This window comes from Hyperoodon ampullatus (assembly GCF_949752795.1).
Source record: "Hyperoodon ampullatus genome assembly, chromosome: 1".
NCBI classification, from domain to species: Eukaryota; Metazoa; Chordata; class Mammalia; order Artiodactyla; family Ziphiidae; genus Hyperoodon; species Hyperoodon ampullatus.
In genome coordinates this window covers 75,100,839-75,114,701 of record NC_136914.1, presented here as the reverse complement: position 1 = coordinate 75,114,701, position 13,863 = coordinate 75,100,839, and positions in this window count along the sequence as shown.

The following is a 13,863-nucleotide window of genomic DNA, read 5'->3' as shown; positions in this document are numbered from 1 at the left end:
AAATTTCAAGGCCTGAATAACTAGACAAAAAGATCAATCAGTTTGTCCACAAATCCAAGACTCAGACGTTTCCTTTTCTCCCACTCTGCCTTGTCTCCTTTTTTCATTGGTCAAGACGTCTAATAAATGTTTACTTTTGTCATTTCTTCAAATCCATAAACTCATAGAAATCTCAGCCTTGGATGGAGATTTTTATTTTTCATTCTGAATCTCCCTGGAATGCTAAGAAATTGATATTTTGTAAACACACAGGGAGGAAGGTAATAAATTTGTTCAGGAATCTAGAGTGAGAGGGGACATTGAGAGAGTCATTGAAAGCATAAGGACATGAGGGCATTAAATGGGACTCCAGTGGCCTGAACGAGTTGACACCTCTCACCACACAACACAGATTTACTACTGTGGAGAGAACAAAAAATGAGTAAGGAAGGGAATTAAAATTCAAGAGGAAAAACACTTTTATTTTTCCCTTACCTGACACATCATGTGCTTAACATGTTGTGTTTCTCCCAAAACAGTTGGTAGCATTTGCATACATTGTAGAGAATGCAGATGGTTTTCTGCTGAGAATCAAGTAAGCCCAGGAGGTCACACTGGGAATAACTAAAGTCTTAAACTACATCCTTGTGAATGCTATAATTTTTAAATCAAGGCCTTATTATTTAGTACCTTAACATATTTTTCTGTGGTTAAAACATTGGTGCTCTTGACCCACTTAGGAAAAAACAAAACAAACAAACAAAAAAACCTCAACTCCCACCAGTAAAGCAAAGGCTAGTAGCATAAGTGATCGAAGTGTCTGTAAAAACACCTTCCCGGGAGAATAGCCTGCTATTGAAGTTCAGATCAGCAAATATACTTGCCTCATTATTTTCGCATGCCTCACATACCTGCTGCTTTTCCAAACTTTGGCATGTTACTTTCTATCTTTACAAGTATTCTGCTCTCATCTAGTATTTTAAGAAATGAAGGAATCCAAAAACCCTTGAAGAGATAGGATATTTTAAAATGTATTACCAGTCTAATTATTGAACTATATTCTAAAGTTTGCAAAAATTGGCCCAGCTCACATTCAAGTAAAATATTCATCTTATTTTTAAAACAGTGATGCCAACTAACAAGAATAGATGTACTAGTGCAATGGCACTTTGGTTAATAGTCTCATGGTTGGACTTGAATTAGAGGCAAGAGAAATTAAGGACACAGAATTAGGGAAGGCAGTCATTTCTAATTTATATTCACTCTTATTTTTCCTGAAACAGTTTATTGCTATCAACTATAGTTGGGTAATTTAAATTTGTCAGAGAATGTTTATCCCAAATGAAAATCATTATTTAGTTAATGACATTTTAAAAATGTATTTTAAAACATTCATATGTTCATTTATTAAGTATATATTTTTCAAATGTCTATAATAAGAATGGCACTGTGTGGGCACTTTGCATGGATATAAGGATGGTTAAATATAAATTTTCTTGTAGGTTGACCTCTTCCAAGATTGTATTAGTAAATAGGAACACGTTTTAATAAGTGTAAAGTTATTTCAAACTGTAGACATCAAAATTGTAAATAAAAAAATATTATGCTAAACATATCAATTTCATACAATTAAACACTAAACAAATATCTTTTAATAATTCCAGGCAGTGATGAGGGTAACGCAGCCATCTAAAGGGATGGAGAGTGAAGGGGTGGAGAGAGGAAAAAGCTGAGAGAGAAGGTTGTTTCTAATAGGTATGCTGGGGACAGTTGAACAGATACCTAAATAATTGAGGGAGAGAGTCATACAAAGATTTGGGAGAAGACTAGGAGGAAACCACAATGTCACAAAGTGCAAAAGCTCTGAGATGGAAACCAACTTGGTGGTGTTTGAGGAGCAATAAAGATGGAGGGAGAATTGTTGCAATGAGTAGGAGATGTAGGCAGGGGCAAAATCATGAAAAATGATGTAGGCCTAAGTCATGGTAAGAAGTGGTGCATTCTATCAAAAATTCAGGAACAGGGCTTCCCTGGTGATGCAGTGGTTAAGAATCCACCTGCCAATGCAGGGGACATGGGTTCAAGCCCTGGTCCAGGAAGATCCCACATGCTGCGGAGCCACTAAGCCCGTGAGCCACAGCTATTGACCCTGCATGCCACAACTACTGAAGCCCGTGCACCTACAGCCCGTGCTCTGCAACAAGAGAAGCCACTGCAATGAGAAGCCCGCGCACCACAACGAAGAGTAGCCCCCGCTCGCCGCAACTAGAGAAAGACTGCACACAGTAATGAAGACCCAATGCAGCTAAAAATAAATAAATAAATAATAAATTAAAAAAAATCAGAAACAGCAAAATTAAAACCACCAGATCAATAAAATAGTATTTAGTAAGAGCTTATTATGCATATAAGCGCAATTCTTGATCTGCGAGCTTTCAAATTCAAGACTGATATGAAGCTCAGAGGTCCTTTGTTACAGGATGGTTTACAGAGTGAAAATGAGGAAGTTGTTTAACCTTTACAATGATTGGTTATTACAGTGAGGTTTCCAGAGGGCAGGGATTGGTTAAAAGAGATTATCTTGTATCATTTTTAGGAAGATGACAAGTTTGTTTTGATTATCAAAGGCATTTATAAGAAATAACCTAAGTTTCACTTAAATTCAAGAAAAGAGTTAGATTTAGTTTTGCCCACATTGCTTAAATAGTTTTGTCTGCTCAAGGAGTTTTCAAGTCTGGTCTCTATTTTGTGTTTTACTTTAACACAGTGGATGATGAAAAGCCATTGAATGGTTTTAAGTATAGATGTGAGTCTATAACAGTGTGACTTAAGAAAGCAAGTTGCCTCAGTTTCAATCCCAGTCTGTCTGTTATCAGCTATGATCTTGGGCAAGTTACTCATTTTTCTTATCTGTGAAATGGAAAAGTAAATGTAACCTTCTTATTAGGTTGTTGTGAGAAATAAATTACCTAATATATGTAATGTATTAATTATTCATATTTAACAGTTCACTCTTGTTACTTGTGGAAAACAGACCATAGGAAGCCAGATAGGAAACATGAAGGCATTTAGGTGGCAGCAGTATACAGAAGTCCATTCTGGAGACAAAGAAGCTCTTGATGTTTAATGTTTGAAGTGATGAAAAGTGATCAGATTTAACATATATGATGAAAGAAAACCTGGGAAGACTGAGATGGATTAAATTTAAATTCTAGGAGAAGAAGCGGAGATGATAACTGAACAACTGGCATGATAGAATAACAATTGCTGAGATAGGAAAAATTATTGGAGGGGATGAGTTGGGGTGGGAAAGAGTCTAGAGCCTTGTTGGATGTATTAGGGTTATGCTCTTTATTAGACATTTGGAGATATTGGGTAGAAAGTTAGATATACAAATCTAGTGGGGCTGTTGATGACTATAGGTATAAATTTCAGGGTCACAGTTTAAAGTTGATATTTAAAGCCTTGGGAAAGAACAAGTGTGACCAGACAGAAAAGGGAGTAATACCAAGGACTGAAGACTGGAATACTACAACACTTAGGAGGAGAAACAAAAAAAGAAAGAGTTGCCAAAGAGTTAGGAAGAGTCCGTGAGACTGTGGGAGACTGTTGCAAATTACATCTGCAACAGCCCTATTTCCAAATAAGGTCACATTCTGAGATATTAGGAGTTAGGATTTTAGCATAATTTTTTTGGGGGGCAGGCAAAATTCAACCCGTAACAATGTGTTAGGATGAGACATAGAGGGACAGATTTTGAAAAGTCTTGTATAGAATGCTAAGTAGTTGGGTTTTATTCTAAAAGGCTCTGTAAAGGCAATGAAAAGATTTTGAGTGACAAGAGTGGAATTAATATTTTTGTAAAGATAATCCTAGTAGCCATATTGTAAATGGATTTTAGAAGGGTAGGAAAAGAGGGTGAGATTAAGGGAGCAAACTCAAAGGCAAGAGCACAAATTAGGGACCACTACTACAGTAATTCAGGAAATAAAAGATGAACACCTGAATTTGAATAAGGACAAAGAAGTTGGAAATAAAACCCCATTAACTTACTCCACTACCACTGCCACCTTCTCTAGAACCCTGTCATGTTCCTAGGCTTAAGCCTATTTAACTATTACTAGGATAATTAGACTCTTAACTGGGTCTCCCAACTTCATGACTTCCTTCACTCTAATCCCACCTACATTACTTCTAAAACATTACTACTAAATACAATATTTTAATGACTAGCCTTTGAATATAGAACATATTACTCAGCTCAACCTATATTTGTTTAAGTTGCTTTTGGTTGCAAGAAACACTATACTTAACTCAATTTGTTTTAATCAATGAAAAATTTACTATCTTAATTAATAGGAAGTCAGAGGTGGAACAGACACCAGGGTAGTTTGATTCAGTAGTACAGTGGCATCATCACCTTGCTCTTCTGTGTTGGGAATCCCTTCACTCTCAGGCTGGTAATAAGGTGGCTGCTGTGGTCCCAGACTCGTGTACAGACAAGACAACATAAGAAGGAAAAAAGTGACTATCTCTGCCTCTGTTCTCTCTTATTGGTAAGGAAGCTGTCCCCAGAAGCATCCCTACTACCTCATGTCTCATTGGCCAGAAATGACTTAAGACTGCCAATCCATGAGTTGATCATTGGCAAGCAAAGGGCATCAAATTACCATGATTGGTTAAGATTCATCATTTGAAGTAGAGTATAGGTTGAGTAGTCAAGATACTGTCCTAAGTGTTTTATATGTATTATAAGTATCAATTCACTTATTTATATTATCAACTCCAACATATATATCTAGCTTTAACTTCCATTACTTGGTATTTATGTTGCATAATTGAATAAGGTATTAATATTACTTGGCTAGGGCTGCCATAACAGGATACCAGATGGCTTAAACAATAGAAATTTATTTTCTAACAGTTCTGCAGGCTGGAAGTCCAAGATCAAGCATGAGCATGTTTGGTTTCTCTCCCTGGCTTGCAGATGACCACCTTCTTGCTGTGTCCTTTCATAGCCTTTTCTCTGTGTGCATGCATCTCTGGTGTCTTTCTTTGTGTCCAAATCTCCTCTTTTTGTAAGGACACCAGTCAGATTGAATTAGGACCACCCTAACAGCTTCATTTTAACTAAATCACCTCTTTAAAGGCCCTATACAAATATAGTTATGTTTTGAGGTACTGGAGGTTAGGTCTTTAACATATAAATTTTGAAGGAAAGGAGTCCAGCCTATAACACTATCCATGAGCATACTCTGAACATGTTTATCTCCAAAACCTTTATTCATATTTATTTAACTGGGAATATTCTGTACCTTATCTCTGTCTTCCAAATCATTTCATTTTGTTCAAGATGTATCTCAGTTGTCATTACAAATGAAGTTTATCTCAACAGTAGATTTTAATATCCTCCCCAAATTTTTATGTACTTTTCTTAGGAAAATGTCCTCACCCTTTTTGATATTACAATCATTTGTACACTTATCTTGTATCTCCACTAGCTTATAATATTCTTTGGAGTAGGGATTATATCTTCTTTACCATAGTATTCCTTGTACTGTCTGACAGTGTCTTGGCCATAGTTGCTACTTAGTATAAGTGTGTGAAAATAAAAATGTCCACAGGAATGTAACTCATATACAGCCTCCTAATGGGAATTGAGTGGAAGAAAAATTGTTATTTCTTAGGTGATGAGGGAAAGATTTGTGGATGAGTTGAAATTTGAAACAGGGCTTGAAGGATGGGTAAGATTTCAAAGATGGAGATCTGACAAAAAGGGAATTAAAGGTTAGGTTTAATGCTCATTCAGACCAGAGGTAGAGGAACAGAACAAGCTGAACTCAGAATTTAAAATAAGAAGCACACATCTGTGCAATAACATATAGTCAGTTTGATTGTACTCTAGGGTTTGTTATATAGTAGTGAGAGCTAAATCCAGAAAGACAGTTTGAGACTAAGTCATAAATGATGCAAATGGCATTCTAAGGAAATTGGAATTCCTTTGGTAAGCAATGGTTAGTCACTGAAGGATGTCATGTATAGGAATAATGTTAACCAAAGCATTGGCTAAGGAAAAATATGCAGGCTCTAGAAGCATCAAGTTTCATTAATAAAAGTAACATGAGGAATGTAAAGGAGCTTTGAAGGTGGAAGGTTGATGATGAATTAGAAAATATGAAAGGATATCAAATAAAAACATCCAGAGGACAGTGTGAAATAAGAAAATGACAAAAACAAATATTCTTGCTTTCCATCGTGAGATTAGATATTAGAAAATAGAAAGCTATTTGGTTATTTGAATGTATCTACTCACTTCTGTATTAGGACTGGTGTATGGCTAAACATTAGTCTATGGCTAAGCATTAATGCTCATATTTGGAATTTGTGCTTATTGTATATTCTATATCAGGGCAATGCAAATTATTAATCCTTAACATTTTTTAAAGCCATTTTAGTTTGCTTTGTCAGATATTTAAGAACATATTAATGTGAGCAAAGTTACATGGTATATGTACATTTCTTTTCAAATATCCACCTTCTTAGGCACCTCATTTGTAATTAATTTGCAAAATGTGTATCAAACATAATGTTCCAGATATCTCTTCATTAATAAATATACATATTAAACCAGTTTAACTAAATTTTATTGTGCTTTATTTTTCTAGCTGGTGAAATTAGGTAACAGTTATACTGATTTTTAATTAAAACCTAGACTAATTCATTGATCCAATTACTTTTAACTTGAAAGATACTATTTTGCTTTTGACAAAGCATTTTTAATGAGATACTATAAATTAGTTCACATTTACTTTTTGTCTATTTCTTTTCCATTACTAATTTTAATGACCAGCAATTAACTGAAATTCCTATTGATTTACATGAATAACTTACTGGCGGTGTTTGCCCTATGTTTGTTAAACATATGTATAACATATAACAGTTTTAAAAATAAAGGTTTACCTTTAAAAAATTGTTGTTACAGCTCAAGGTATATTATTCATGAATATTAAAATATATATTTAGCATTCACAAAAATAAAAATATATGTATGTATGTACACAAATATATATATTTTTAAGCAGGCTATAAACGTATAAATATATGAAGTGGAAAAAGATGCAATAAATCAGACAAACTAAGTTAAAAATAATGTAAATAGAGCACTGCTTTTAAATTATGGTGAGGAGACACATTTCAAGTAATTTGGAGAAAAAAATTCAAATTTTAGTGTCCTTGGCCACCCACTTTTATCGACCAGTTTTCGTATAATATAGTGACTATGATTAGAAAAGATGGTGTATTTTTCTCCACATCTTTTTTTTTTCCTTCCTATTCCCCATTTTCCAGAGAGTTCATTTCTATTTAAAAATTGCACATATGTTTTGCACTCTTTGGATTTGGGGACTATAGTGGTGTGACCCCCCCCACCTCATCCTACCCCAGAAATTTGGAAATGGATGAAAGACTGATTTTGAAATCTTTAGATGGATTACTCTGAATATTTAATCACAATACATAGAAATGAAAAACACTAGAAAGAAATAGAAGATCTTTTAAATCAACTATCTTGGATTATAAAGAAAAAAATAGCATATCTAATGAATGTGTCTATATGAAAAGAAGTGGAAATTGAACAACCATGGAATTATAGAAATATAGCCACAGGGCAAATAAAGCAATGCCCATTTGAATATGTTGGGAATACAAACGTGAGCAAAATCTGATCCCTATCTTATTGTGTCTCCTGGTGAGAGAGACAGAAAAATAAACTGAAAATAATAATTCACAGCCCTAACTGCATAGTAGAGGAATGCACAGGGGTATACAAGGAACTAGAAGGTCCAAACATTGTGCCAGCCTTGTGTAAGTCCAATAATGCTTAAATGAGTAGGAATTCCTAAGTGAAGGGGAACAAACAAAGATATAGGAGTAGCAAACTCTATCGTGTATTCTAGAAAAAAAAAAAAAACAAGTAGTTTGGTGTAAAACTTTAAAATTTGGGAGGTGAAGTTAAAATGGTGGAGAGGAGTCAGCCTATTTGTCTCCCATCCCCCACCCTGATTTTTTTCTATTGCACTTATCACCTTTTAGCATATTTACTTATTTTGTTCATTGTCTGCCTCTTCTTCTAGACAGTAAATTTCAAGAGGACAGATTTGAAGAGCTCAAACCTAGAGACAAATCAAGAGATTCTATCAGCCTTTGAGAGAAATAAGAATCAAGTATAGAGAGGGCTGTATTTTGGGAAGAGAAGGGTGAGGGACAGGCAGGGAAGAGGGTGAGGGCAGGCCACTCTTCTAGGTAATAAAAGCAAGGGGACTCACTTGATGGGTAGAGTTTGAGGATGAGAGAAGGATGATTAAGGGTTGACAACATGACTCAGTTTAGTAGGCTGTTGGATACATGACTTTTAGAACCATGACAAATTTTGTGCTGGAGGTATAGATTTAGGAATGTTTAACATATGTTTCATGCTGAAAACCTGTGCTTATAGAGTAAAAAATGTTCTGAGAACAAAAGCCTGGAATGGATGAAGGGTGAAGAGGCTATATAGGAAAGGGGAAAGGAAAGGTGTAAAATTCATCAAGGGATAGTGGGGATAAGGTAAAAGGAAAGCCAATTTCAAGAACAGTGAAATGATTCATAAATTTAAAAGCAGCAGTGAGTTTTAGTAGGGTAAGCAATAAAATGCACTCTTTTAATTTGGCAATTTGGATGTAAGTGGTTACCATAAAAGGATATTTGCTGGAATGGTAGGGACCAAAGCCAAATTCCAGAAGACTGAGGAGTGAATGGGAGTTGAGAGGTTGAGAATATGCATATGTGCTGTTCAAAGAGAAGAGCTTGTCCTATAGTATGAACTTGTCTGCTTCCTGGTTTGCTGGTCATGGACAAATAAATCTGTTAATATATCACCTTTCTCTGATGTACTTTGATTTTCAAAAGGACATTTCTGGAAAGGCAATAACTTAACTTGAAAGCCAAATCATCTCATAATGGAAAATACAGGTCACATATAGTATAATACCTACAAATACTAGCTCATATACCACTAACATGTAACATCCGTGGCTCCTTGCCCTTTCTAATCCCCACTCCCCTGGCTCTCCCTCCTCTCTTCTCCCCCAAACCAGCCTAATTCACAAAGACAGCAGTGGTTTAGCAGGCAGTCAATAGCTACTCAGCCAAGCTTTGCAAAGGATTTTGCTTTTTGGCTTATAGACCATGTCTCTGTAGCATGACTAAGTTGGTCCTCGATTGCTTGATTTATTCTTCATTTTTTTCCTTGGATGTATTAATAGAACAATCAATCAGACCTTGGCAGGGATCAGAATTGGTCACTAAAGAGCCCAATATAATGAATCATGCATAGATTTGCCCTTTTTTGTGGGGTAAATAAATAGACCTGACCTTGGTTGTGCAAATGTTACATATGAATGCACTGTACAGCTTTTTATTATACTTACAATATCTACCTTTCAAAAGCATTAAATGAGAATCTTTCTGCTTTATAATCCTTCTGAAAACATAATACAACGTATTAAATATGCAGTGTAAAATACACTTAAGCAGGTGACTCTATACTCCAGGTGGTTCAGACATTTATTCAGGTTAACAATTATTTAGGTGTCAGTTGGAAAAAGAGATGATCAGGAATGTTATGTTTTGCAATTTTGTAAGATTATGTTTGTTTTTAAACATAGGTTTCTGACATTTTTAAAAATTAAAATTGTATTATTTTACAATTGGAGAAGATGAGGCATACATTAAGAAGGGCAATGCAATGGAATAATTTGCAAGGAAAAACTGTTTTAAGTAAGAATTATTTATCCTATTATTTGGGAGCTTAAGAAATGGAATGTTTTATATATGGGCATAAATGTACCTAAGCATCTGCAGAAAGGCTTGAGGTAATTGAAGGCCATCCTGAAGAGAAATAAAATAGGCTTTCATTTCCACATGATACCAGATTTCAAAATACATTTGGATAACAATTTTAAGAAAATCTATGTATATGATTGTCAGATCAACAGGGACTGGAAAATTCCATCCAGGCCTATGTTTGTTACTATGTAATCATTTCTATGGATAAAGACATCCCTAAGAATCAGTGAATCTGACTGATTTTCTTGGTCCTTTCACTTTGGTACTACTTTGTCCACTGAATAGTAGCTTTGAAAGGCATGGAATTTTGAGGAGATTTGTCAAGAGGGAGAAGTTATTTCAGATGATGATAATATGTAACTGGAATATCAGTTTCTTCATTTTCTTTTCAGTGATAAGCTTGATAATCAGATCTTATCCAGATCTTCCTATATTTAACCAGTTCTTCCCAGTGTAAAAATATTGAGGGTGAGAATAAATTTTGCCCTATGTGTTTTTCCTGTGTCTTACACCAGGACATTACTGCTTGTTGGGTTTCTTGAGAACTCTAATCTAGTTGAAGAAATAATATCAACCTCTTCTACCCACCACCCTTGCAGCCAGAGACCCAGCTAAAGGCTTTTGGGTCCTGCTCAATGTTCAAGGTACCCAATTTCTCTGGAGCTGTAACTGAATATAACCAAAAAAATATGGTCTGGAGAGAAATTTGTTGTTGGGTAGAGGAAGTATTATTAGAAATATTCTTTGTCCAAGTATTTGTAAAATGTTGGCAATGTTACTAATTCCTCAAAAGTATTATGAATTTTGTATTATTGTATATAAAAGACCTAGAGGAGTGACTGGGAAATTATGATGTATTAATTAAAAGTTGTTTTTATGATATGTTGACCAGATGAAAAAAACTTGCTACAATTTTTAGTATCATCTTACTTGCACCTATTTTTCCCTTTTCCAATCCTTTTGCTTACTTAATATTTGCCAAATGTTTTCTTCTTTTCACCACTTTGCTTCTCATGCAAATTTACTAACAGATTTCCTGCTATAAATGTCAAAAAGGACTCTGGTGAGTTTAGTACTTGTGCCCCAGTGTGTTAAGAGCATTAAACACGAGACAAGGTCAACCCTAATATCAGAATGAGTAAATGGCCCAGTCTCTGGGACCTTTTTGTTTGTTTGGTTTCTTGAAACAGGTGAACAAATAATACATTCTTCAACACTACCCTGAGGTATAAAGCTTTACATATACAAGAAGCTTTACAAATATTAATTAATGTTAATAACAGCCAAATCAGTTTATGTTTGGTTCAGCTTTGCAAAGATTACTAATAGTTATTCCTAAAGAATGACCATCTAATTTTGGAGTCTAGTCTGGAACACATAGCTCAGAGGATGTGGGCAGAGCAAAGGTGTGTAAAGGTAATACTGGTACTGCCTGGACTTATTAGATGTATGAAATTAGGCAAGTTATTTGGCTTCTCTGTGTCATAGTTTATTTGCTTGTTTGTTTTGTTTTGTTTTTCATTTGTAAAACTTAACTACTTCATAGGGTTGTTATAGGGATTTAATGAATTCCTGTATTTAAACACCACAGTGCCAGGGACACAGTAAGTGTTCGTTGACTATTAGCTAATGGCTCATTCTTAAGCATTTTTAAATTCAAACTGCACTTATTGGGTACTTCATAAATTTAAGGACCTGTAGAAATATCATAGGAATCTTTTAATTAAGAATTTCTACTTAATACCTGGATATTACAATTCAGCCATTGTTTAAAGCACATAATTATAGCTTTGTCTTTTGGCAATAGCCTTTTGTCCTCATTCAATTAAATCTAGAGTTCAAGATTTTCCATTGTTGAGTCATTTGATTTAATCTTAAGATTTAGTGCCAAGACAATTACTCCTTTCTGCATTTCTGATTAATTGTAGTTTAAATCCACATATTTTGAAATATAATAACAATTATTTCAGGGAAAAGCAACACAAAGCCCCCATCAGAGAAAGAGGAGCTTCCTTTCAGCAGAGGAATAAAGTAACCTGTTGACATAGAATATTCCAACATCTAAATTGATCCAAACATTCCAAAAGTCATACTTAGGGTACACAGATTTCTACTTAATTTCAGAATTTCAGAAAGTTAGAATTGAATGGGGCCTTATGTAGTGACTAGCCTGACTGCCCTCACTTAGGAGAAGTGTCTGACTTTCATAAGGTTGTAGTCAATAGTGGAAGTGAAGTCAGAAAGCTGTTCTCCCAATCATCTGGGCAAAAGGATTTCCTGCCTTGAGCATCACCTATTCTTTGAACAAGATGCAGAGGGGATCTTTAATAAGAACTTGTGGAAAGATGAATGCTGATGTCAGTTCAGGACTCTTTCTATTATTTCTCAATATCTGTAAGTGCTTTAATATTACTCCAGTCTTTGATAGTAATGTTATACCTAGGCCTGAAAAATAATATATATTGTCCTTGAGGATATTCCTAGAGGAGAACTGAATAAATATTGTTGTATCCTGGCTTAGATTTTGAGTGTCACTCTCCTAGTCACTTGGTGATTTGGGTCCTTTTTCCATGTGATGTGTCTTCCTGTGGGGTAACTCAGTTGATTAGCTATGGGTAACCTATATGGACCCATCTTTCCCAGTGGCTGGGATGCTATCTTGTTCCCTTTTCTCTTCTTGTGACTTGACTCCCTGTGAGGTCTCTTCAGTAATAGAATTCTTCTGGGCACTTTACTTCCCAGTGACTGGGATTTGCTATTGATAGCTTCTGCTAGGTGCAACTTCTTGCCTATTCTGGTCCTTTCCACAACCCTCTGATCACCTGCCTCACTTTTGCTATGAAAGTTAATCTGGGGTTTTGGCTCAACTGGGAACATTTGCTGGCAGTCCTCTGCCTATTTTTTACCAGATGCTTTAGGTGTCTTGTAAATATTTACTAGGATAGAACAGTGTAATCTAAAAACCTGTTTTCACAGATTCAACTTTTAAATAATTATCCATGAAATGAAAACAAAAATGAGGCTAAAGAATCACCCAAAGATATGGAGATTGGGTTTGAGAACAGGTTACACTGTAAGGGGAGAACATTGTCCTTTCTAGAGTCCAGGAACAATAAATGCATGTGGATGAGGAATCGTGTGGTTCTGGTTGTCCTTCTCATCCTAGTGGCTATAACTGGTGTTGTCAGTACTGTGTCAACTACCTCTCCAGCTCTGAAAAACAAACTTCTACTTGTAGAACTGGCTATATCAGTCAATGGTTTCATCTCTAAGTGTTATTGTGGCTGAGACTCATACTCCACACACTTGGTTTGGGGAGTAGGCTGTCAAGCACAGCATTGACTTGGTATCCTCTGTGACTTGGAACAGTGCCCATTCTATAAAATGGGCATGATAAACTCTCTGATTTGTAAGGTTACTGTGATGATTTATTGAATTAATGCATGTAAAGCCCTTAGATCTAGGCCTGGCTCATAATAGGTCTTTAATAAATCTTAATTATAATAAATATTAATTTATGGGACAATATACCTAATGTAAGTTATTGGTTTAAGAGCTAAGTTTTTCTTCACTGAATTAATTTAATAGTCAGTAGAGAACATGCTTAAACTACAAGTTTCTCTTTTGTACTACATCCAACGATCTACCCGGTTTCATGTCATAATTGGAATAAAGTAACCATGTTCCTGAGAGTTTGTGGAGAGACAGGACCTGGTGTAATATGTCTGTAGATGTTTCAGATTCAACTGGTAATGTTGAGAGTAGAAGTCACTGGTGCTAAGGTGAATTATTCCTAGCCAGTCTTATCCAGCACTTTGTCAAACAGCTGTTGAGACAAGAAAATTCTAGGTAAAGAGAAGAGGGCTAGTGAAAGCATGGGTGAACAGCCAGGAGAGAAACAAAGGCAAAAAAGGCCAGAGATTATCAAAAACTTGGCTGATAAAAGAGGAATAAACAGTAATATAATGAGGGACTCTTGATCAACAGTTGGAGGAGTCA